This window comes from Lepisosteus oculatus, chromosome 14, assembly GCF_040954835.1.
Source record: "Lepisosteus oculatus isolate fLepOcu1 chromosome 14, fLepOcu1.hap2, whole genome shotgun sequence".
Taxonomy (NCBI): Eukaryota; Metazoa; Chordata; class Actinopteri; order Semionotiformes; family Lepisosteidae; genus Lepisosteus; species Lepisosteus oculatus.
In genome coordinates, this window is record NC_090709.1 from 14,374,881 (window position 1) to 14,402,099 (window position 27,219).

The 27,219-nt window shown below is 43.1% G+C and overlaps 2 non-coding genes and 2 pseudogenes across 2 annotated transcripts; 2 read left to right on the top strand and 2 right to left on the bottom strand.

Moving 5' to 3' along the window:
• Positions 1 to 5,655: 5,655 nt before the first annotated feature.
• Positions 5,656 to 5,774, top strand: LOC138218016 (5S ribosomal RNA; annotated as a pseudogene).
• A 537-nt stretch (positions 5,775 to 6,311) lies between these two features.
• On the top strand, positions 6,312 to 6,430 carry LOC138218844 (5S ribosomal RNA; annotated as a pseudogene).
• A 10,905-nt stretch (positions 6,431 to 17,335) lies between these two features.
• trnac-aca (transfer RNA cysteine (anticodon ACA)) lies at positions 17,336 to 17,407 on the bottom strand. Its single transcript has one exon. It is a non-coding gene; the product is annotated as a tRNA-Cys (tRNA).
• A 2,431-nt stretch (positions 17,408 to 19,838) lies between these two features.
• trnal-uaa (transfer RNA leucine (anticodon UAA)) lies at positions 19,839 to 19,921 on the bottom strand. Its single transcript has one exon. It is a non-coding gene; the product is annotated as a tRNA-Leu (tRNA).
• Positions 19,922 to 27,219: the final 7,298 nt, after the last annotated feature.

The following is a 27,219-nucleotide window of genomic DNA, read 5'->3' on the forward strand; positions in this document are numbered from 1 at the left end:
ACAGTGCCTGTCGGCCATATGCGTTACATTAACATCTGATTGCGCCGCAGGGTCTCTGACACATCACTTTTCTTAAGTCAGGTTTTTTGGTTGAAGAATAAAATAAATGCTGGATTTGTTTTGCCAATTGGCAGTATGTCTTCTGTATTGATAAGGAAGATTTGTTTTTCATCTTTGCAAGTTGTATGAATTTCTTTAAAATTAATGAGTGCTTGCGTTAATCTAAACCAAGACAACTGCCCTTAGCAATGAACTCTGTACCATGAAACACAAAGAAAGGCTAGGATAGCATTCGGACCCACGATTTCCTGTCTACACCAAGAGAAAAAAATGAGAAATGGCTTTTATCTGGCACTTTTCATGTGCAAGGAGTTCAATGTGCTTGACATCTCCCGAGGGTGACAGACCTGTGGGTTATTTGCGAAACTGCCTTTCCCTCCATTCGAACATCAGCAAATGTTGTGTTAAGAAGAAATGAGTTAACATGGTATGTGATCTAATTTACCAGAGCAAATGTGTTTTTCTATTGGCATTGTAAACTCTTGTGAATGTGTGCATAGATACCGTTAGTGGTTTCAATATAAGACTATAAAATGTCTTCTTTGTGTTATTCTGTATTAATTTGTGAAAAGATAATAAAGTTCTGCATTCTGTTATGGCTATAACAGATAACTTTGTGCTTCAATTTTGAGAAAGAGTAACAATAAGAGACATTTTGCAAGTTACTTGAAGATCTAGATAAAAAAAAACATGACGGTGAATGGAGGCATAAACAGGGCTCAAACCCTCAACAGACAAGTTATGAGACAGATGCCTTACCACTTGGCCATCATGCCATCATCTCTAGCTAGCAGCCAACTATACTATGTTGAATCAACGCGAGTAATATTATTGTTGTAATAGAGGAGCTAGAGAGGCACAATCGGTAGAGCTCGCAACCCTTAAGTTCAAGATCAGGGATTCAAGGGTCCTTGTGTTTGTGTCCTTTCTGATCCCTTTTAATAGGACAGTGCAGGCAGGACGTGATAGCGTACAGTGACCCCCAATGTCTTATGACTTTGCGGGATTCAGCTTTCTTTCCACTTTGAGCCTCGATTCAGATATTTTTCTGAAATCATCGGGCGAGCAGGAGTTTGTCTAAATTGAGGGAGATCTGCTCAAAAGTATTAAACACTTCAGCGTTTATTGTTCAAACACCACACTTTGTCAAAACAGTTCTACTTCTTAAGCTAATAAGTAACGGTTTTTGAGCACGCATTGTAATTTTAATGCTGTTATTAAAAAAAAACTTAAATTCACATAATGGAATTTGGACGGCGCAAAGTAGTCTAGCCCCTGTACAACTGTACATGCCCACTGATACGAGCTTAAAACTACAGTAGCATGAGTAGCACTAATAGCAACAATGTGTTCAACATTTCTCATGTCTTCTGCAGAGCCATCTTATCGGAAAGCGCTGACCGAGATAAAAGAGGACTTGTGGCTTCAGATCTGTTTTACAGACCGCTGCGTTGCTCTGTTCATGCAGACTATACGCTTTAAATTTATGTCATTTACTGCGAGCGTTCCTTTTCCAGGTTTTTCTGAAATTCCTCGCATTTGAGCCAGCACTGAAATATTTCATTCAGGTTCGCCGAATACATCATGGAAATGGTATTTCCAACGGAATGCTGTCACACATGAAACCTTTTTGTTATTTGGTTCTGCAAGTTTGAAAATTAGAATGAAATAGCAGCATCAAACCCGCTAATTCTCACAAATTGCATTGTGCTGCACCTTTCTTCTGCTGCTTTTATAATTCGGGCTTCAACATTTGAATGCATACCTTACTTTTGCTACTCACATTCAAGTGTTCATGAAGCTTTTTCCTGTCCATTGTGTTCTTGCTAAACAGTTTCTCTATTTTCCTCCTATTGTGATTGTCAGTGAGCACAACAAGAGCAGTGTCAAGACAATTAAAAAAGACAGGGTAAAACGCTTGACTGTGGGGAGTGGGATTTGAACCTGCACCTCTATTTGTGGTTCACTGTGGTTCACTGGAGTCCCAAAGCTTTAGAAATGGCTTTATAACCTTTTCCAGACTGATAAATCTCAATCACTCTGTTTCTCATTTGTTCCTGAATTTCTTTGGATCGCAGCATGATGTCTAGCTTTTGAGGATCTTTTGGTCTAATTCACTTTGTCAGGCAGGTCCCATTTAAGCGATTTCTTGATTGAGAACAGGTGTGGCAGAAATCAGGCCTGGGTGTGGCTCGAAAAATTGAACTTTCCAAAGATGTGATAAACCACGGTTGATTTATGTTTTAACAGGGGGGCAATCACTTTTTCACACAGGGCCATGTAGGTTTTGATTTTTTTTCCCTTAATAATAAAAACCTTCATTTAAAAACTGCATTTTGTGTTTACTTGTGTTATCTTTGTCTAATATTTCAATTTGTTTGATGATCTGAAACATTTCAGTGTGACAAACATGCAAAAAAATAAGAAATCAGGAAGGGGGTGTAGCGGCAATGCTTGTTAATAAGACAGAATTAAGTGTTGCTGTGCTTTCCTAAATGAGGCCCCATCTCTCTCTTCATCTCTGTGGTGCAGCCACAGAGAAGCTATTCATGCAGGCTGATTTAAGATGTTTTCTTTTGATAAGGGACAGCTCCCAAGTGGGGATGCACTTAGCTAAGCCTGGCTATCATGATCAATGGTCATCCATTGGCGCCTATCTGTCTAGGGAGTGCCAGATGGACATCTGGACTGCATTCCTAAGTGTCAGGAGTAAGTGACTCATATCTCACCTTGATCAACCAATCAGGGACTGGTAGGGCCGAGTAACCCACGTGGGACTCTGGTGCCCATGGAACTTTCAGCCAATCAACGAGCTGAAGTTCCTCCAGGTAAAAACAGGCAACACAGAGAGCCTGGGAGATTCAGAAGAGATTCAGTGGAGAATTCTGTGGACTTTTCTAAAGGGAATTCAAAGGAGAATTCCAGGGCAGGATGGCCCAGGAGCAGAAGGCTCCCAAGGGTAGGACATTCTCGCAGCGCGCCTCCTGACCATCCTGAGACTCAGCCCGGACAACCACGGAACAGCCAGTGTGTCCGAGTGCCAGAACTTTCCTTTGTTCGAAGAGTCTAGAGCGGAGGTTGCCAGAGAGTAACCAGAGGATCCACCCGAGGTTAGCACCAGCAGCAAGCCTCGTGGACAGGTCGGAAATGTGGACAGCTGAATCACTATTCAGAACTAGCTCTTCATCAGGAACGAACCGGTCCTCTTCCTTACTTGCTGGGACCCACAGTCATCTTTTCTCCTGTGCGCAAACTGTGTTAGTTAAAGCCAACACTAACTAGCCGGTCAGTGAGCATCAGCAGCGCACCGTCGCAAACAGCACAGCCTGGCACCGAGCCAGACAGCGGGGATTGGACAGCAACAAGCCTGCAACTGTTTCTTTGTGCCCGCAGGAGATCTGAATCCCCAGAGATTGGATGAGTATTCAACTTCAATGCATTACAGCTCGAGAATTCAATTGTTATCCCAACCAGTTGATATCAATTTAATTCCTAAGAGTTATGTACTTGTTTTGAGTATCTAATCTAGAAGTTATAACCAAGTTCATTTACGAAACGGTCTAAATGAATGATATACTGAACGTATGTCCTCTTGATATATGTAACACTTCGTAACTGACTGAATATATACCTTTTGTATTCTGATAACCCTCTCGATAAGATCTGTTAGGTTTACATGCATATTCTATGTATTAATAAATGTATCCTCATGTATTAGTACCTATCTGTGTGTGCGTTGTTTGAGTTATATCGCATGGTTGGATTCTAAAGCCATCAAAAGAATCAATTTTGTGATTTACTGCTACACTTAATAATTGTCCCAGTAACTGCCCAAATCCTACAGAACTGGTGCCTTCAGAGAGCACACTACACTAGCATTGAACTGTGTGTTGGATGCACATGAATTGAAGGAATGGGCAAACATAGGTGATGCGGATCCACAGTTCCAACATATTAAGATGTTTATAATTAGAGGCAATTTGTTTAAATAATTGGGTATGGATACTGATGTGCAACAGAGTTGGAAAGGCTGTTTCCTTAAGCCAGCACTATAAAATATTTTATTCTCAGTGAGATGCTGCCATTTCATAGTGGGTTTCAAACACTGTGTATAGTTCCATCCACACAGTGCCTTTACTTCCATCCGTTTCTAATCTCTTTATCCAGTACAGAGGATTTGGAGCCTATCCCAGTAAGCAACGGACACAAGGCAGAATACACCCTGGACATAGTGCCAGTCCATCACAGGACAGACAGATACAAACACACACACCAGGGCCAGTTTTCCCATTAACCAATTAACTTACCAGTATGTTTTGGAGTGCGAGAGGGAGTCATATCACACATATGGAGAAAAACCATGTAACCCAGAGAGAACATGCAAACCCCATACACACAGGATGGCAGGAATTGAACCTAGGACCCCAGTGCTCCAAGATAGCAATGCTAACCACTTTGTCACCATTATAAATGGATGGACATCTTAGTTATCTTTCTAGTTCACAGGTTTGCATGCATAATTTAATTTTGAAAGCCACTGAGACATCAGGTACTACTGTTGTATTTATGAAAAAGAAACAAAACAAAAAGCATACTAACAACTGTGCCATCCTACTCTTTAGTTAATACAATTTATTATTTATAAACAGTTAACATTGTTAGCAAAATATTTTGAATTATATTTAACCCTATTTTTTCTTTAGTGCAACAACCTATTACAGTGCTAAATTTAATATTGATTGCTAATAGTTTATGCTAACACCTAACGTTCTTAATTAGATGTATTTAACACAGTGAACTAAGTGTAACATACCATTCAGAAATACAATCGAGAATAGTTTTGTGGTGTTTGTATGGATGAAACGTTTCTAAAATGTATAACGTAACAAAATTAAAGACGATTAAAATCTGTAATCTTTCCACTTGTAATGTCATTAGACAGAACAAGAAGTTTCTGCTTTGTCTAAGGATGGTATCAAAAAGTAGTCTAAGTGGTGAGAAAGCTGTGCTTAATGATAATTAAGTGACTTAAAAGTAAAAAGAGATGCTTCATATTGCTTGATTATTTTAAAAACTAAGTTATAAATGCAGACGCGATTGCTGCCATAAGCACTCCAGGCAGGAGAACGTTCGTTTTGTACTGGTGCGCTCCACACCTCTTCCTTCTCTCGGTGCCGCGCCCCTCTCTGACGGAGCGCAGTGGGCGGTACGCTATTTTCAGAGCCTCCGATTGGGAAAAAAAGACCTGCTGATCACTTTCACACAACAGGAAGAGAAAAGAATGGGATTTTTTCTTTTCGAAACGTGTGTTGTCTTTATGAAATTCGTGTATTTTAAACGTTTAATTAAGAAGTAAAAACCTTACAGCGTACACAAAGATTCTGAGCTGATCACGAGGAAGAAAAATCACCCATTTTTCGCGCATATAAAGTGGTTTTTAACTCTCGAAACCTGTTTTTATATGTTTTAAAGTCGTGCAATGTCTAAGTTAAGCAGGAACACATCATTATATCTCATTTTTTATTTATTTATTTAAAAATTTAAAAATCGTTTGCCCAGCCTACTATAAGAAGGGTGCCAGCGAGCCTTGCTCTCACTTACGGCCACACCCCCTTGAGCACGCCTGATCTCGTCTGATCTCGGAAGCTAAACAGGGATGGGCCTGGTTAGTACTTGGATGGGAAACTGCCTGGGAATACCAGGTGCTGTAAGCTTTTAAACGCAGGAGGCGCCCTATCCCCGCTCGCTCGCTCATTCCCCTGTTCACACGTGCAGTGCGGCTTTTCCGTCTGTTTATTTGTCAGCTTTGGCGAGACACGGGTGCTTGTGTGTTAGCGTGAGCGTTTTTTATTCTGATCATGAACAGTTTAACAAGACCGCAAAGGATCGAGGAAAGGTTTATCGCCAGCTGAAAAGAGACACAGCGCTTCGGCTGTGGAGACTTGTTCGGCTGGCGTTCGGGGAGTCGCGGTTTTCAGAATTGTATTGAGATCGTTTTCCACAGAGCTCAGATGTCAAAGCACGGCAGCAGCTCTCCACAGCGATCCTCTATAGCGCCCTTTCTCCCGCAGCTCCGTCCTCATTGGAAGGAAGCAAGAGTGAAAGGCTGAAGTGAAATAGAGCGGGGACGACGGCAGTGAAGAGAGAGAACGTGGGAAGAAGAGAAAAACGCAAGGGAAAAAAAGCAGCGTTGTAAAAGAGGTGACGGAGCTGTCCTCTCTATAAGAAGGGTGCCAGCGATCCCTGCTCATTCTTGCGGCCACACCCCCTTGAGCACGCCTGATCTCGTCTGATCTTGGAAGCTAAACAGGGATGGGCCTGGTTAGTACTTGGATGGGAGGCCGCCTGGGAATACCAGGTGGTGTAAGCTTTTAAGCACAGGAGGCGCCCTATCCCCGCTCGCTTGCTCATTCCCCTGTTCACACGTGCAGTGCGGCTTTTCCGTCTGTTTATTTGTCAGCTTTGGCGAGACACGGGTGCTTGTGTATTAGCGTGAGCGTTTTTTATTCTGATCATGAACAGTTTTACAAGTCCGCAAAGGATCGAGGAAAGGTTTATCGCCAGCTGAAAAGAGACACAGCGCTTTGGCTGTGGAGACTTGTTCGGCTGGCGTTTGGGGAGTCGCATTTTTCAGAATTGTATTGAGATCGTTAGCAGTATAAAGAGACACCTTTCGTCAAACTTTTGACAGGTACCACGCCCCCTTTTCCAGCCAATGGTCGTCCGCAGTGTTTGGTTGTCCCGCCCCCCAGCCATCCAATGGCGTGTTGTTATTTGTGCATGTCCTGCCCCCTCAGGAGCCAATGGTGTGGGTCGGAACCCCCACCGGCCGGTCGCCCCGGCGCCTCAGGGTCCCAAAGCCCCAAGTCGGCGCATCCCTCGCTTTAGGTGTGTGCAAGTGTGTATTGGTTTGGAAGGGAGCCATGTCTGCCGCGGGGTTGAGTGCGCTCTATTATAAAGCTAGGAAATCGGGCAGTTACTGCGGCGCGGGGAGTCTGTTGCAGGCCGCGAGATCCCGGGGTGTGAGCGGCGCCAGCCGCGGCCGGGTGGTCGAGTGGTTGTCCGGCCAGGCTGCTTATACGCTGCACAAGCCGGCGCGCGTACGTTTTAAGAGAAACAGGACGCTGGTGTCCGAAATGGACTGGCAGTGGCAGGCCGACTTGGTGGACATGAGAGAACACCACGAGTTCAATGACGGTTTCTGTTACATCTTAATGTGTATAGACATGCAGTCTAAATATGCTTGGGCCGTGCCGCTGAAAACCAAGACTGGTGGGGCCGTGACAGACGCCTTCCGAAATATACTGCAAGAGGGGCGTGCTCCTAAAAAGCTACAAACGGACGTGGGTAAAGAATTTCTTAACAGGACCTTCCAAAATTTTCTCAAACGTGAGAATATTGAACATTTCGTTACGGCCAGCGATGTGAAGGCTGGTGTGGTCGAGAGGTTTAACAGAACTATTAAAACAAAAATGTGGAGGTACCTGACACACAAAAACACCTTTCGATATGTCGACGTCCTTTCAGATCTTATTTACGCTTATAACCATAGTTACCACACGACTATTAAACGAACCCTGGCTTCTGTTACGCCCGACAACTCCCTTGAGGTGTGGAGAACGTTCTATGACGAGCACTTTAAGAGAAAACCGTCAAAGTTTTCATTTAATGTGGGTGATCGCATGCGGGTGTCCAAAATAAGGGGAGTGTTTGAGAAGGGATATGAACAGACCTTCACAGATGAAATTTTCATTGTCAAAGAGCGGACCGCGGCTCTGAGACCCTATTACAAACTGCAGGACTACGCAGGCGACGACATTAAGGGCTCCTTCTATGCCGACACTAAACACTTTTGATGAAGATGAAGTTTTTCTGTTCGTCAGCGAGGAGCTCAAGACTATCTGGACCTATTTCAATTAGCGCCTACCCAAACAAGCGTCGAGAAAAGCTTTTACATAGAAGTTCCACCCCTCACGGCACTCTGGAGTTCTACGTCGCAGGCAACGGAGAAGATTATTTAGATTTAAACAACACCCTGCTCTATTTGACCTGTAAAATAACGGAAGCAGACGGTCGGGACATTGATGCGGCAGCCCGTGTAAGCCTGGTGAATTACCCCATCGCTGCCATCTTCAGCCAGGTTGACATCACCGTAGGAGACCGATTGATCAGCCAGACTAACAACTGCTATCCTTACAGAGCCTTTATAGAGTCGGTCCTGAACTACAGTGAAGAGACGCTGAAGACCAGTATTCAACAGGGCTCTTTTACAAAGACACAGCCGGGGAACACGAGTCCACAATTTTGGATGGTCCCAATCAGGGGTTCCGAAAAAGAGCATCATACACGACGCAAAGCCGAAAACTGGAGCTCCTGGATCACATTCACGCCGACCTGTTTTTTCAGGACAAACTACTACTGAATGGCGTAGACCTGAAAATAAAACTCACACGAAACAGAGATGCTTTCTGCTTAATGAACAACGCCAGAGAACACAAACTGAGCGTACTCTCTGCATCTTTGTTTGTGAAAAGAGTCAGAGTGTCACCCGGGGTCAGACTGGGACACGCCGAAGCACTCCTGACGGCCAACGCTAAATACCCCATAGACCGCGTACAGATGAAAGTCTTAAGCCTGCCTGCCGGGAGCCGTGTGTGTAACCAAGAAAACCTCTTTCTCGGACAGTTACCCAAAGTGGTCATTTTGGGGTTTGTGGACAACGCGGCATTCAGCGGCAGTTTTACCCAAAACCCCTTCAATTTTAAACACTACAACGTTAACTTTCTGGCTCTCTACGCGGACGGTGAACAAATCCCCACTAAACCGCTTCAACCAGACTTCCAGAATGGACATTGCGTCCGTGAATATTTTAATCTGGTGGAAACAGCCGGGAAGCGTCTGAAAGACAAACCACTTCTGGTGGACCGCGAGGAGTACGCGCGCGGTTACACATTGTTCGCTTTCAACCTCAGCCCCGACGACGAGTGCACAGGACATTATTCACTTATCAAAACGGGTAATCTGAGAGCTGAAATACGCTTCGCGCTACCGCTACCCACTACAGTTAACATGGTTGTGTACATGCTGTTCGACAACGTGATAGAGCTAGATATGAGACGTCAAGTCATTTACGACTTCAGCTAAAAAGCACTGGAGGCCACACAACCTGCACATAAAGATGAACACCAAACAGCTGGAAGACATTCTAACCCGAGACCGCTACACCCGAGACAGTTTTCTAGGCGTGTTCCCCAGTGATGCCCTACCACGCGAGAGCCTGGCGTGGCGCCCTCTGAGTTTAATAGTTAATACTCACCCACACGACCGCCCCGGTGAACACTGGCTGGCTATTTACTTACCCGACGACGAGGGCGCAGAATTTTTCGACTCCTACGGATTTTCACCCGAAGCCTTTTCTTTCCCAAGAACATTATTGATTTCTTAAACAGAAATGCTAATTCCATATTTTACAACAACAGACAATTGCAAGATTCTTTTGCGGTGACCTGCGGTCTACATCGTGTCTTTTTTCTATACCATAGATGTAAAGGTTTATCTTTTAGAAACATTTTAGAACTTTATTCTACGAAAGCAATCCAGAATGACCGCATGGTGGAAATGTTTCTGAAAAACCGACGCCGTGTGAGACGGAGACCCCGATACCCTTTTAAGCCATTTGAAAATACGAATGTTCAATTATGCGGGTGTTTACGACAATTTAAAACGTCATAAATGTTAATCAACCGTCTAAAATAAAAATGAAATCGAACCATTTCGATGTCTGTGTGGTTATTATTTAAAAAGAACACAAAACATGAATTAAAATCAATACAATATTTTTATTATACATTCGCTGTTATAGTGCTCAAGCTTTTTTTAATACATGTTACATCCAAGCCATTTTCTTACAAACATTTTTAACTATATTGCTCACGCTTTTTAATATACATTTCAAGTCATTTATCACAAACACACATACCCAGAGAAAAAATGTTACAAAGACAACCATGTGGGTCTAGGTATTAATGATCGTCTCCTTTCAGCGGTTATCTTAGAGACCGGGTCGACCGTCGACAACTCTACTGGTTGTTTTAAAGTTTTGACTGACGCTGCACACCCCAGCGGGTCAGCCTTGAGTTTTTCAAGTAGCTCTCGGTTACCAGCGTTGGCTAGCAAGGTGCCCGGCACGTTGGTTTCTGCCATAGCCTCCATGAACACATCCCAACCTTTTGGCTTCTTACCGACCGCAACTGCTTGCTGCTGCGTGACAGCCCTGACAAGACCAATCATGTGAGAGCCCTCAACGGGTGCCCCCTTGTACACAAATTCCCCCTTTTTCATTCCAGGCTATTAATGGTTCATTGCGGGCCATGGTCTTTAACAATATCTTGGCATTTCTCCGGAACCGCTGAGACACTCTGTCCAAAATATACCCAAAGTCACTGACGCTCGATGTCGGCGGTTGTGCTAACGTGAGTGATAGCTCGGCGGGTGCATTTTCCGGTAGTACAACAGTTAAAGTCCCCTTTTCGGAAGTCTCCTGGCGTACTAATGTCAAATACCGTTGTAACACCTGACTGTACAATTTCACTTTTTCATATTCGGCCAGATGCGAGTTCTGAAGAATGTCTCGCATTTCATCATCCAACCGACGGGTTGTTATTTTTTCGAACCCAGACCGCTCTCGGAGTCGATCGAGCTGTTTCTGAGGTACCAGGTACATTTTTTCAGCGTGCTCCAATATTGACGTTGTAGAAGCCCCGTAATCAATGGTACTGCAATACTCAACAGGGTCCCGATAAAACCGCCGGACTGGTTCACCAAGAGTCTCTTTCTTTTAAGAGAAAGACCCTTTCGACTCAAAGTCTTTATAAGCTTACGCTTTCTCTTCAGGGTCCCAAACTGCTTAGCAGATAACGGTATGTTCCCTTTCAAGGTATTCAAGGCGATTTCAGCTATGGCCTGTACAAGATCATTTGTAGCCCTGCAGAGAATAGCTTTCCACTGCTTGGGGGCGGCTTTTACCAGAAAATGTAAGAGAGTCAGGTTTCTCCGAACGCGTGAAGACATGATGACGCCCCGAACGTGTTTTTTGGACTGAGTCTGTGGTTGCGAGATCACCGACTTTTAGATTTTTTAAATACATAAGCCATGGGTACATCTGGGGGGAAAAGACCTGTTCGCAAGCGATAGTCATCTGGGGTGTCGGCACTTAAATCCACCAACAAGTAACCGAAAGGTTTTTTAGTAGCGTCATCGAACGCTTCCAAAAAAAATTTGGCTTTACCGGGGTACATCTGCCGGGACAGGGTTGTAATCTGTAGTTTATCTCTAGGGTTTTTAAACAGCACCATGTACTTTGTATTTAACGCGATGGTTCTACTTTTCCAGCCTTGACAAAACACATTTTGGACGATATACATGATGCTGAGGTTTCGGTGGTGTACGTATTTGGTAAAAGCTTTTTCTATCTCCATCAGACTCCATCAAATCATCAACTACAATCAAATTTACTCTACCCGGCGGCAGTAGCTGGTCGTCGGAAAACGACGTCGGTAGTCCTTCTATAAACTGAATGTATGGAAATTTCACAAGCAACTCAGCGTATAGAGGTTGCCAGCAGCTGTAACACCAGACTGTGTTTTCGGGTTTAAGAGTCATAACGGTATCACCGTTCTCCAAGAGCTGTTTTATAAAATAACTTTTACCGCAATTCGAGGGTCCGGACAAAAAGCATGAAAAAGGGTGTTTTAACCTGACATCCATCGTGTTAATATCCGTAGGGCAACGATGTCAAATTTTCTTGCAGCACCCGCTTGTCGTACACCACCTTCTGGGTTTTCTTTAAGGTCCGGGTCTCAATGCGCCAATCCTTTTTAACACGCACGATCATCGGCTGTTGAATAGAAATGTGTTTAAATTCCCGGCACTCTGCATAAGGGTTAACGCCATAGTCAAAAACCAAGTCCCGCAGACTCTTAAAGTTAACTTTTTCACAATTGTTCACATAGAGCGTAATGCCTTTTACCTTTAAACAGGCTTTCCCTCCAGACAGTTTGTACCCGTACGACTTGGGTCCTGTTGATACAAACTCGGTGATGTGTTGTCCAGCAGCGATCTCGCTGGTCAGCTCACCCAAGTAGTCACCCAGTTCCGGATTCCACTCACCCTCCCGGCTCACAAAGATAACGGAATCTGTGTCGTGGTACAGACAGCAGCCTTGCAAAGCATTTAGCAGATTGTATAACTCCAAGCGGGCATAGGCGGTTGTAAAGCTAGCGATGAAAATGTTAGTGTTTGAATGGCCTGTATAGTGGTGTTTAGTGTTTCCACGTAACACAGGCTGTGTTTTCATTGATAAACTCGCAGGCTGACACCTCATGATATGGCGTAAATAAGTACCTGAACAATTCATCGGGGTTTCTCACAATGGTGGTCTGTGGTAAATTGTCTCTTTGTCCATACTTCCCCCACAAACTGTTCAAGGCAATTTTTGAAAGCTGTCTTTTGGCCGGATTCTTTTTAATGTTGCCGGGGTCCAGCCGGACACCCTCTTTTTCATAATATTCGCTGATATATCTTTGTTGTTTCGCGACATCTGTACACCCCTCTGGAAACCCCAAAGCTTCCTGTTTCCCTTTCAGATGCAGTTTGATGTAGTCGGTAAAAAGATCGTGTGAGGCCTTTTCGAAATGCCAAATTTTGTAAATTTTACACACTCAATACCCCAGATCTAAGGCCATCTGTAATTCAGGGGTGCACCAGACACCAGTCAAGGCGCGATCTTCATCACCGTGCTCACAGGGGGTGGTCTGTTTTGTTTCAGCACACGTACGACACAGTGTGAAAAACAGTTTTTTGTCAATTTTGGTTAGAAGAACTGGAAAGTATAAACGTCTGGGTGGGTAAACTTTCACCTTCGCTAAACCGAAATACCGTTTTAAATCTCCAAAGTTATTATAAATTATTCGGGGGTGCCCCAGTGGGTATTTTTTAGTTTTGTTCACAAACGGAAACAGACTGGTGAAATCATAGTAATGAATTTTTTCACCGGGCTGCGCTGTGTAATGCAAACAAATCTCATTTGTTCTCCCCCCCAAAAAGCGACTCGCGCGGTTGCAGAGGCTCTGGTAACTGAGCAGCTGTTAGAAATTTACCCTGAACTCGTGCTCCCACAAAACATGCACGTTAAATTTTGAGAAAATTAATTTTAACCATCGTCTTTCTGTACAACCAGCCAAAAGTAGTGTTTGTCAGCGGATTAAAATCGTTTTCACAATAACAAACGCTACAACCATGAAAAAAGCAACCGTTGAACTCAAAGGCTGTCGGCACTCCGTCAATTACAGCATAACCATCCAGAAAATATGGGCCAACCTTGAACTCACTGGCCGTGGTTAACGCGTGTTGGATTTTAACGGGCTCTGTGTGTTCGATGTACATAAGCCACTTTAACTAACCCCCCCACACACACACCGCACGTCTCCAAAACATCACAAATTATCTCTAATACGTGATTTTAAAACTTTAAGACCAATCCGTTAAAGTATGAAGAACAACACCCCATCATTTGTTGCCTATTAATACCTTAAAGACTTTTACACTTGCGATGTATGGAAATTTATCTCAAACTTTCGAAAAAGCTGTCGCGAATGTGTTATTAAAAATAAACTGTGTCTTATTACATTATTTTAAAAACTTTAAGACCAAACCCGCGTGTTTAAAATTTCTTTTCTGGGCAAACACATCATTTGTGTTTGCGTTGTGTGTTAATACTTTTAAAGTTTAAAACTTATAAACTGATATGTGAATACTTTTCGCTCTCGATAAAACAAGGGGGGACGCTCCGGACTGACAGGGTCGCAGCACGTCCTTGGAGCTGTCAGACACCTCCCCTTGTTAGGAGCTGCGGAGATGGCTTCTTTGTGTGGAGAAACAACGGGGTCTGCTACTCTACAAAGTGAAGAGGTAGGCGGCTAAAATATTTTTTTCTGATCGTGGAATTGTTGTATCGGTGCTTAGCGTATGTCATTTTAATACTTGGTCTTCTTTTTAGCAAAACCCGACCCCACCCTCTGCACCCTGTGACAGCGGCGGGGGTGTGAGTTCAGCTGGGGTACCAGATGTTGAAGAACTGCCGGGTGCTAGTGATGATACCACGCTACAAATGGTAAATATTAACGAAAAACCTTAGCTCAAAAGTTTTTTAAGCCTTTCTTTTCTTTTTCCTTTAATAGAATAAAGAGGATGTGGACGGGTCAATCTTCAGCCTACCGGCACAACTGAATGTTTCGTGTCTATGCTTGTGTGTTCGGCCAAATGTTAATAAAGCTGATGCCCAACCAGGTTTAGCTAACGATGTCCCTAATGAGCCCGATGTTATGCCCCAGATTGTGAAAGCAGTAGTTTATTGCATCTTATTGCAGATCTGATGTTTTCAGATCAGAAATGGAAGCCTGGGGTGTAGGGGAAGCCTATAGTGTGTATTCCAAAATACAGTGTGTTTTGCACAGAACCTGTGGTAACACCATCCCGCTGATTACGCAGGCAAATGTTTTTGCTCTGCTAGATCAGATCGCCCAGTGTGGTTCGCATGGCTTTAGACATGGGGAGCGGAAGGGGGTTATGAATGCTTTTTCAGATGCCTCAATGTTTCTCAGCAATGTTGGGGTGGTGGTTACGTGTACCGAACTAATTTTCCGCACCAACATTTAATTGTTGAATGCAAACAGGAGCCGGTAACGCATGTGTGCTGCGTTGTTTCAGTGTTTGAAACACCTACTGTTGAAATAAAGCGGTTCACATTTCACATGGTGTTTGTCCTGCGAGTTCTTTCCGTGAGACTTTACGCAGTCAGTGTGTGTGTGCTTACAACCCTGCCGCGGCTCCGGACCGACTGGCCGGGGGGGAAGGCGGGAGTTCCGACCCTTAACAACACACCATTGGCTCCTGAGGGGGCGGGACATGCACAAATAACAACACGCCATTGGCTGGCAAGGGGGCGGGACAGCCAACCACCACTGACTCCCATTGGCTGGAAAAGGGGGCGTGGTACCTGTCAAAAGTTTGACGAAAGGTGTCGCTTTATACTCCTCAGAACACATGTAAGACTGACACACAGCTTTTAATATGCTGTAGTGAATTTGCAGGTATCCTGGGGAGGGAAGAGAACTGATATTAAGGAAATACATATTTAAAGGGGATGTAAGTATTAAATGTGTTTTGTCACATCTGGGTGTTAACTGAATAACTGTTTAGCATTATTTATTGTGCTTTGACTCTATACTTGTGTTTCTCAGGAGACAGCAGAAATATTGATGTTTACATTTATATTCACATTCCCGGTGATATTGACTTAGGTACTCCACTATTTACTTGTAGTTTGACTGGTGTCAAAAGTTGAAAATCTCTGCAAACATCAAGATGGCTAAGGATGTGGCAAGAAACTCAATCACATTTAGAGAAGATAATGTTTAGATCGGATTCATTCGAAGTGTGTCTCTGGGTGCGTTTGATCTACCAACGTTGTGTTTAACTGAAGAACACCCTGACTGAGTGTGCCATAGAAACTGACATTTTTTGTATTTTTTCTACATTCACAGATTTTTGGCTAAAGCAAAAAAAAAAAAACAAGTTGTGCCAAAAACTAAATGAACACCTCCATTAAACTTAATGCAGAAGCATGTTGTCTATAACAATAAGCGGTGCGAGAAAACAGGAAGAAAGGCACCGCTGGGTTTTGAACCTACGATCTTCTGTTTACTAGACAGGCGCTTTAACTAACTAAGCCACAACGCCGGCGAAATACTTCCCTTTTACAGCCAGGTGGACACACCACTCTGTCACATCTTTGTTCGGTGTGCGGTGAGCCTGCTCGCTGAGCAAGTTGAGAAAGGATGTGAAATGGCTTTTATCCGGCAGTTTCATTACTAAGGAGCTCAATATTTTTTTTGATGATCTACAGGGTGTCCATTGCAACACAGGCGATGGACTGCTGGGATTTGGAGCCAGGATTTCCCGTTATCTAGACAGGTGCTTTAACCAACTAAGCCACGGCGCCGGCAGAATTCTCTTCTTTTACTGCTGGTTGGACACACCGCTCTGAGACACCTGTGTTCAGTAAGCACTGTCGGCTGGCTGAGCATGTTGCCTCCTTTACATTCAATAGGGGCCCTGACACTAAGAGAAACGTACAGAAATGGCTTTTATCGGGCACTTTTCACGTCCAATGCGCTTGACATCTCCCACGGGCGACAGAGTTCATTTACGACACTTTTCCTTTCTTTCTTTCTTCTTTCTGTACTCTTTGATGAAAAAAAAAACGAGTAATCATGTAAGGGAAAATGTCTTTTTTCATGGAGAAAACGTGCACCAGGAAATGTTGTGTTTAGAAGAAGTGAGTTAACATGAAAAGTGACCTAATTTACCGGAGCAAATGCTCACCTAGCAAGGTCTGCTTTACTACTAGAGATAATTTCACGCCGTTGTGGAACAAAACGCTATTTTCTTTTAATTATAAATCAATTAGAAATTCAGAGCGACACATAAAGGCTTTGTCTGCTTAAAAGTGATGATTTTTAAAAACTGATAAAAATTTGGAAAACACGTTTCTCACATAGAAATTTAAGATGGGGTGGGGTATTACTAGTAGTGGCGCTGAACTCACCATGGTGCAATTCATTTACGTGACGGACTAGTGGTTTAATGGATAACGCGTCTGATTTCGGTTTATTAGATTGTCGATTCGACTTCTACCGGGGTTGTGTGATTTAAATCAGGCTCCTCAGAAATAGATGTCCGTTATGTAAATAGACCGCACCTGAAAGCAAACGTTGGGTCTGGTTTCCTTTCTTTCCTGCATGGAATAGCAAATCGTTACAAAAAACACCAGCTAATGTCCAATAGCGTTAGTCATTTAAGCAAACATGAATATACTGTAGGACTTGGTACATGGGAGTGGATTTCAACCACAATTAAAAAAGGACAAATTATAATTACAGGCTTCAGACACTTTTTCATACAAAAGTGACCAAACACTCCCTAACTTTCAGGTTTGCTTGAACCTGTAACAAGAAAAGCAGTCTGAAACTTCCATTTTCTGTTGTCACTGTCTCTAAAGCCAGATGTGATGTTTCACGGATGTGCAGTGTGCCTTTTCTCTTGTCATGTTCATTTGCTGAATAAGCTCCTGACTGGGTGTTCTGCACTGTGCTGTTACTTCGTTCAATTCATAATTTCCGTGTTCGGCACCAGCAGCACCTGCAAACTCATCAGCTGACCTCGACATGATTTGAACATGCAACTTTCTGATCTGTAGTCAGACGCGCTACCGTTGCGCCACGAGGTCGCTCGCCTCACGCGCTTTTAATTCCACCAAAGAGAACAATCAGCGTCCCTGAAAAATATTTTTTTTCATTCTCTCCTGTGTGGAGCGCCGCTCTTCCAACGAGGGTCTCTTCTTCCCCGACCACAGATTATTCTTTCCGCCCGGCTCTCTCACAGAGAGCAGACACACCGTCTCCACTGATGTGTTTACTACATCTATAGATCTGACCCCCTACAGCCTCGATATTCCTGGACAGGATATTTACCACCAGCCTCGTGAACTTCTCATCTTGACCTCTCCCAGGAGGAGCCCAATTAACACAGAATCCTCTCTCCATTTAGCAAATAACACAAAACACTGTTTACCTGTCAAGACAGAAAACTGGGCTGCTCCAGGTGAGGTTTGAACTCACAACCGCGGCATGACTCCATTAATCATGTCATTTTACAAAGCCTGAACCTGGAAAGAGATTGGAAGCCCTGAAGTTATGGTGTTTTTTTAATACTTGCCTACTCTTTCAATTTTTCCGTCAAGTCTTTTATTTGGGAGTACTTTCAATTGATGTTAATCCTTGTCCCGATGCACGTTCTGGGCCATGGTGCATCTTGAATAATGTTCTTATAGGCTTCAGTTTGGAAAAGTGCGCTCTTCAGAAGCTACCAAAACCGCTAATGGTTACATAACACTTAATGCAAAAGCAACGTTCGGGTTTGAAAAAAAATATTACTTGCTATGAATACAAACACTGTTACAGGAGGCGTATTAGGGATATTTTAGCTTAGATCATCAATTCATCTTACATTTCTTCTCCATCTATATCAACAGCGTAATCGCTACTGAGCGTTAAAGGCAGGTCCTGCCAATACAATCTTCTTTAGAAAGCATTTTTAAAACTATTTCCACTACCATACGTAAAGTAAAAGATAGCGATTGCACGCAAGGAATAAAATCTCTTTTCCAGGGACGTTGTAGTTAGATGCAAATTACAATCGAAAATGTATCAGCTTTAACATTTTCTTTTGGATTCACAGGACAGTCAGCATGAGTCATCAAAGAGCCTGTAGTGGCAAGAAGTTTAAAAGCGCACAAGTGATCTGTCTTTGGTCAAAGGAATTGCTGGAGCAGTAGGACGCAGAGCAATATCTAGCAGCTGTAGACGATGTTTGGGGAAGAGATAATGCTGTTTTCAGCACAGGGAGTGAGAATGAGCTCAGTCCGGCTCCCAGCAGAATCCATTCTGTTTTGGTTACTGTCAGACTGTGCGTCTGAGGCTCTTTGGATAGCAACGTGAAAAAAAAAGAACAAAAAACATTTGCTCACATCTTGTGATTTCCACGAGAGGAAGAGAAGATATCACTTTAAAAAAATCAGAACTGAAGATTTGGATCCGGGACCTCATACTTGTCAAATGATTAAAATAATAATTATGAAAATATCAGGTTGTGTTTCTGCAACATATTGTGCACAGTATGCCATTTTTTTCTAAAAATACAGTAGATTGTACTTAATAAAAATGTACAATTCACCGCTGGTATAAACAGATTTGTGCTGTGTTTGCCTTTGTTAGCATTTGTTTAAAAAATAAGTTCACAATACGATAAAAAACACAGAAAGCACAAACGTAATAATATAATGATACAAAATCAATACCAAATCATAAAGCCAATTAAGTACCTATCCTTTGAAAACAGTGACATTTGTATCTACTTTTGAATTACAAATCAGACAGCGTAGTCCCTTAATTCAAAGATCAGATCTTGGCCAAAACAAGACAACCAGATGTTAGCTGAATTCGGAACAAGAGCCTCTGCTTCATCGTTTATTGAGCTTTAGATCAACGTCTGAGTGAAAAAGATTCGCTATTTTAACTATTTGATTAAAGTTCACAAAAGCACCTTTCTTCGAGCTGGAGTCAAAACAGTGACTTAAGGATTCCTAACTGTTTCTAATACAGTCAGCCGCGCTATCAACTGAGCTATCGAAGGGATTTAAAGTGCTCCTCTCTGGCACATATTGCCCAATGTAGTGAAATATTCTGGGTACTTAAATTCCAGTTCGACATCAAGTTTCCAACTCGTTTCCTTAGTCTTGTTTACCTTGAATTTAAGCCACAAACCAGGATTCTACTGTATAATCTTCCGGGGATGTTACAAAATGTTTGATGGGGCGTCAATCATTATAGGCGGAAATTCACTCCTTTTTTTTTCTCGAGGCATCATATTAAATGATCCATTTCATTTGGATCAAGAAGAGGCTCAACATGAGAAATAGAACAAACTGTTTGATTCTGTCTTTATTGGGAGCTGTATCACAGCTAATGCATGTAAAGCCTTCAGTATGCGATAGTGAGAGCTCAGTTATGCCAGGGAGTGGGAGTGAAGAGAACTGAAATGAAATTTAGTAAATTCATATTTAAATAGAGTGTTCTGTCACTTAAAGCTTATTACAACACTACCAGGAGTGGGGATTGAACCCACGTGGACATTTGTCCATTGAATCTTAAGTCCAACGCCTTAACCACTCGGCCATCCTGGTCTACAGCAAGATGCTCTTCAGTTGTTTAACATTTAAATATGATTCAACAATTAAAAAAAATTAAACCACGAAACCTCTTAGAGTTGCGAGAATACTTCCTTTGTGTATAAAATACATTGTGAATGCTTTCTCAGCCTTTACTTTTTCGTTTTTATGACATTTTTTTGACCGAGCACGAATATTCTTTTGTCCATATCTTCCCAATGGAAGCACAGAACGCCGTCAAACCAAATCCATTTTAAAGACCAAGACTTGTGGATATTTCCACAGCCTCTACATCAAACTATCAGTGGGCTAATTATCTTTTTTTAAACCTCCGGTTTTTCATCGATGCGTAATTACGCACTTACTGGAACCCGGAGGACCGCTGTGAACAGACGTTCACAACGCGAGAAATACTGTTCAATACGGCTTCGTGCGAATAACCCACCTATGACCATAGGAAGCAGAACAGCGCAGTCTCCAATTACCCAGACTGTAAGCACAGAAATAAAGCTTTGTTTGATTTCTGAAACCCTTCCTTTACGCCCTGTTTTCATTCAGGTAAGGGTCAACTATATTGACAAAACTACTGACAGCAGGAAGATTAAAATATTCTTTACTCAGCAGCTTATTAAAAACAGCTCCCATGATGTTCAAACTGATTTTTTACACAGAACACTGACACAGCTTTGCGTTCTGAATCTCTTTTTCTCTTGCTTTTATTTAATATGGCACAATGCACTGGGATAGGGGTATTCTGTTCACAAACCAATAGCATTTAAATCACAGCACCCACAATGCTGCAAGTAAGTGTTTTGCACACTAAGCAGGTCTTCTGACTTTTCCCAGCTTTGTTTTGGGTTGTGGAACCTTTATTTTTTATGATTTTCTGAAGATAACACTACAGGTATACACTGGGATAGGTGGGTCTTATTCATGGCTCAATAGTAATTCAAATACAACAGCCACACTGCTGAAACCATATGTTTTACACACCAGACAGGGCCCCTAACCTCATACAACCTTGCTGTGGCTGTGGCCTCTTTCTTTATTTTTTTATGATTTTCTGAAAGTAACACTACAGGTAATACACTGGGACAGGTGGGTCTTCTTCATAGCTCAATAGTGTAGTGGTTTGATGGGTTTACTGAGACAATTATTAATTGTAACAGTAATCACGAGGTTGTTCGTTGTAGCTTTTAGAAAATCAATCGTCAGAACAACTAACAACGCACACACACGGGTTCAATACACGAGATACATTTATTAATATAAATTGTGCACCAAAGATATACTAGTCTGCCTGGATACGAGCGGCAGACCTTACTGTGAGGGTTATCCAATATACAAGGTATATAATCTCGAAGAGATGCAAACACAAAGAGATACACAACAGAGAATATATGTCAATATATATCGTTCGGTTACCAAATCGCTAACCAGTGTTATTACCCACTGTTACTCTAAACTCGGAAGTAAATACATTACTCATGAATTAAATTGATAACAACTTGTGTTGAGGTACAATTGAATTCTCGAGACGCAATGTAGAACATGGGGTTTACTTATCCACTGTGTATGGATTTGGAATCTCCCGGCACGAACACCAATCCAGCTGACAGGCTCTGTTGCAGCCTCTGTTCCAGCGGTTGTCCAATGGGCGTTGTCCCGGCGTCCTCTGGCTACCGGCCAACCAGTCAAGGTGCAGCTCGGAGTAGGACGGGCGGAGAAATCTGACTGCGGCGCGCAGGGCAGTCGTTGCTCCGAGGGGATCTACAAGGAGTCCGGCTGGCTAGTAGAAAGTCTCTATGCACAGAGTGTGACCGCGAGTCCTCACAAGTCACTCTTTTGCCCGGGAAGAAGCTGGTTCGTTCCCGGTCCAGCGCTGCTTCTGAATAAGCTATTCAGGTTGTCGACGAGGGTCCAACTGTAGGCTGCCGTTGATCAAGCGGAGCATTCACGTTGGTAGAATTTTGAGTACGTACGGGATCCTCGGCCTCGCGCTTAGAACAAAGTCCAAGTCCTTTTGCAGACAACAGCAGTTGTCACGTGATTGTCTCTGAGGATGCGCGAAAATGGCCAAGGAGAGCCCCGATCTGAGCTTGCGCTCCCTTTTTGACCAAGACCCAGATGTGTGCTGATTGGTTGAGAGTTTGGCGGGCATTGGAGACCCACATGGTATTACCACGCCCTGCCAGTCCCTGATTGGTTGGTCAAGATGAGATATAATTCACTTACTCTTGACACTTAGGAATGCAGTCCAGATGTCCATTCGGCACTCCCTAGACTGATAGGCGCCAATGGATGACCATTGATCATGATAGCCAGGCTTAGCTAAGTGCATCCCCGTCTGGGAGCTTGTTCCTTATCAAAAGAAAACATCTTAAATCAGCCTGCATAAATACTTTCTCTGTGGCTGCACCACAGAGATGGAGGGTAAGATGGGGCCTCCTTTAGGACAGCATACCAACGCTTAATTCTGTCTTATTAACAAGCATTGCCGCTACAATAGCAATTCAAATACAACAGCTGCTGAAACCATATGTTTTACACACCAGACAGGTCCCTAACCTCATACAACCTTGCTGTGGCTGTGACCCCTTTCTTTATTTTTTAATGATTTTCTGAAGGTAACACTACAGGTAATACATTGGGATAGGTGGGTCTTCTTCATGGCTCAATAGTAATTCAAATACAACAGCCACACTGCTGAAACCATATGTTTTACACACCAGACAGGCCCCCTAACCTTATCCAACCTTGCTGTGGCTGCGGCCCCTTTATTTATTTTGTAATGATTTTTTCAATATGACACCATTAGACAGCCGGTACATGGGGATAGGGGGGTGGTATTCACGAGTCAATAGCTCTTCAAGCACAACAGCCACAGTGCTGCAACCAGGTGTTTTACACACCAGACAGGCCCCCTAACCTTATACAATCTTGCTGTGGCTGTGTCCCTTTTCTTTATTTTTTTATGATGTTTTCAATATGGCACCATTAGACAGGCGGTACATGGTGATAGGAGGGTGCTATTCACGAGTCAATAGCTCTTCAAGCACAACAGCCACAGTGCTGCAACCAGGTGTTTTGCACATCAGACAGCTCCCCTAACCTTATACAACCTTGCTTTGAGATGTGGAACATTTCTTTATTTTTTAATGATTTTTTTACTGTAATCAAGTGTTGTGCTCATTAATAATAATAATAATAATTGCTTACACTTATATAGCGCTTTTCTGGACACTCCACTCAAAGCGCTTTACAGGTAATGGGGACTCCCCTCCACCACCACCAATGTGCAGCATCCACCTGGATGATCCAACAGAAGCCATAGTGCGCCAGAACACTCACCACTATCAGTGAGGAGGAGGGATTGTAGCCAATTCAAAGAGGGGGATTATTAGGAGGCCATGATTGGTAAGGGCCAATGGGGAAATTTGGCCAGGACGCCAGGGTTACACCCCTACTCTTTTCAAGAAACGCCATGGGATTTTTAATGACCACAGAGAGTCAGGACCTCAGTTTTACATCTCATTCGAAGGAAGGCGCCTGTTTACAGTATAGTGTCCCCGTCACTATACTGGGGGCATTAGGACCCACATGGACCGCAGGGTGAGCACCCCCTGCTGGCCCCACTAGCACCTCTTCCCGCAGGAACCTTAGTTTTTCCCAGGAGGTCTACCATCCAGGTACTGACCAGGCTCACACCTGCTTAGCTTCAGTGGGTTGCCAGTTGTGAGTTGCAGGGTGATATGGCTGCTGGCCATAATCAGCAGCCTTCAGTACTGAAGCAGGTGTGAGCCTGGTCAGTACCTGGATGGGAGACCTCCTGGGAAAAACTAAGGTTGCTGCTGGAAGAGGTGCTAGTGGGGCCAGCACCACCATTAGGCAGGCCTCCTGACCTTTCACAGTCATGCTTTGTTGTGTGAAACTTTAATTATCTTTTTAGGATTTTTTGAACATGGCAACTTCCACCGAGATGGGTGGGGGGTGTCAGGGTGCTCTTCAATACCTTTTTCATCTATACACACAAACGGATGTAACCAAGACACTCAGAACCTGTCACGCAGGGGCTGACTGCTGAGGATAGGGATCCAATGCGGTGCCCTTGGTAGGGTTGGCGCGAGACGCAGGCGTAGTCGGAGTAAACAGGCAGGGGTCTGAGTCCGGGAAGGCGTATGTCGAAGAAAACTCAGTCTTCACTCAGGTTGGGAGATTGTCAACAGAGATCTTTAATACAATCAGCTGAAGGGGAGCATATCACAGAGAAAGGGTTTCCCCTAGCACTCAAGACATGTTCACTGGACTGAAGTTATACTTTCCTTTTTTATACATTAAAAGTAGGCAATACTTAAACATATCAAAGGAACATACAGGGAAAGGGGCAGTGTCAGAAGTCAAACAAACAGGACAGGGGGGTGCCATTTGGCATCCTACAATCTGTTTCAATTTTCTCTGGTTGAATGGGTGTGAGGAATCACAGGCTTTAGTTTGCACCTAAGACAGTGGTCTTAGGTGCGAACAGAAACCTTTCCCACGCATAGTCACTGTCCTTCCACACGTAGCACAGGCGTAGGCACAGAATCGACAGGCGAAAGTGTAGTCGAGGGACTGGCAGGGGTCGGAGTCCGGGAAGGCGTAGAAGTTGCGTCGGTGTGGATTCAGAAGGCAGAGGCGTAAACGAAGAGACAGGCTGGGGTCAGGATCCGAGACAGCTTAAAACAGGCGAAGGTACAAAATCGAGTGGCTAAAGCGGTAGTCGGAAAAGCGGGGTCGAGGTCCAGGGGAGAAGTCGTAGTAAGGCAAAGGTGTAGTTAGTACGTAAGCTCCTGGAGAGAATCTCAATCGTGAGCAATGACCGGGGGGCAGATGAGGGTTTAAGCAGAGGACTGATTGACGCGTGCACGTTTGGTACGGGGAGAGCTCGTAGGAATGCGGGAGCGCTTGCCTGCGTAAGGGAGATTCGTGGCAAAACCAACAGAATCAACCTGAACTCACAGAAAAACAAGAATGCCCCGAGACACCTGCACCCCCCCTGGACCACTCTGGTATCAACACCCCCAAACCCATCCATACCAGCTAACAAGACTCAGAATCGGTGCAACCCTCCAACCTGGACCAAGAGCAGGATGGGACAAGAACCTGCACCACACTACGCACCCCTCATCCAGACCAGCAGGACAGCCAGACCACAGACAGCACCATCATGTAACCCCCCTGTTCATTCCAACAGAAAAGCCGAACTGACCCCCACCAGCATGGCGACGCTGCAACTCTGGTCACACCAGCAGGCCCAATGGGCTCAGAGCTGGGGGACATACAGATGCTGCCATTCAAAATGCGTGGGCGATACCGCATTATTTTCCGGTACGCTGTACGCAGTCTACCGCAAGTTACCGGTAAATACCACGAGTTACCGGTAAATACAGCTAGTTACCGTAAATTCTCCTATAATATGACAAGCAAAATAATAGTATCCAGAATTTCGGCAAGGTGGAGCTAATAAAGCTCAACCTCTCATGTTTGAGCTGTGGCCATCAAAGTCTTTAACGAAGATATTACTAATAGTATTAATAATGAATGACCTTGGACAAGCTGTAAGTGTAAACTCAAAGTATTGCCCTGGTCAACATTCTTTTTTTCATTGACTGTCTTTGTAAAAGTAACACCACAGCATTTCGCAATCACGCATTTGTTTCCAATCATGCAAAGTACAGTAATTTTTGATAATCGATTCACCATGCCTTTCACATGCTCATAAAAGAGATTGATTTAGGAACATAAACATATTACTGTATGAAAACTGTACTGTATACAGTATGTATATGTATATTTAATGTCTTAACTGTGCCCGTTTAAGTATTGAATATTCATATCTAATTTTACCACTGAAGGGAAATCTTAGTAGCTGAGCATAAAAAGAATAGGAGCATACTGCAACGCGTGTGAAGGCCATAAACTATATTAATTTTGGAACATAAACATACAGTATATGGCTGGTCTCGGTACTTTAAAGAAAACATACACGAAACATGGTTTCATTATGACCAGAATCGGTCTTGAGATATTTTTAACTTGATTTACAGTATTTGAGAGGTATGTCTTAACACCGATACTACAGTACGTAAATACTGCTCACGTATATGTTTCTAGGTTTATATTATGCATTTCATACGGTCAAATTACTTTTGAGCAACTAATAAGAAGCGCGAAACGGTATGCGCAGGGCGCTTTAGTTTCGTTTTACTGGGACTCTGCTTTAACAATGTCGCCGTGTATTGATTAGAGATATCAAGTACATACAAGTCATTTTTTAAATGTTGTAGTTCGTCTTGTAAAAATGTTACGAGTACATCATCTATCAACAATTACACAGGTTCTGTTTCCATATTGCGGATTTTGGGTACGTAATATTATTTTCTAAATTTGAAGTTGTGAATATATGATTTGGGCAAACAGAGCCGCAAAGAAGTACATTATGGGTTGTTGTTTTTTTTTTGCAGTTTTATCTAGAACAAGTGATGCTTAAACCTTTGTCTGATTCTTGTGAAACTATCCACACGACAGTTACAGTACCTAGGAGTTGACTTCAGTGATGTCACTGATGGGATGTTTCTAAAAATCCATCCTCTGTAAAACGTCTTCTCTAGTTGTCCTGCATATGTATTCGCTAATGAAGCTGTGTGTTCTGAGCCTGGATCTCTACATTTCTGTATGAACCAGCTTAGAGGGCTAAAGACAGCTTGTGTTTAAATTGAGTGTAAGGCAATTTATGCTTCTAAAGTCATGGTCAGCATTTATTATTGTACTGTGCTGTAAACTTGTTCAGTGCCTAGTCACATTATTTTATAGCGTTTTTATAGCGTTATCAAATCCGGTGGCGCTGTGTGTTAGTTTCCTGACTCCCATGTCACATGGTCTGTGATTGAAACCTGTGAAACCGGTTTAATTCGTCACAGCCAGCACTCCGGCAGAGAGGGGGTTGTACTCGTAAAGTAGATTAAAGAATCGTCTTTAATTTTGTTACGTTATACATTTTAGAAACGTTTCATCCATACAAACACCACAAAACTATTTTCGATTGTATTTCTGAATAGTATGTTACACTTAGTTCACTGTTTTAAATACATCTAATTAAGAAAGTTAGGTGTTAGCATAAACTATTAGCAATCAATAATATTAAATTAAGCTCTGTAATAAGCTGTTGCACTTTCCCCCGCATCTTGTAAAAATATATTTTCATTGTTCAAATATACATTAAGTCTGACTATCATATAATAAGTTAAATACAACAATAAAGAAAAAATAGGGTT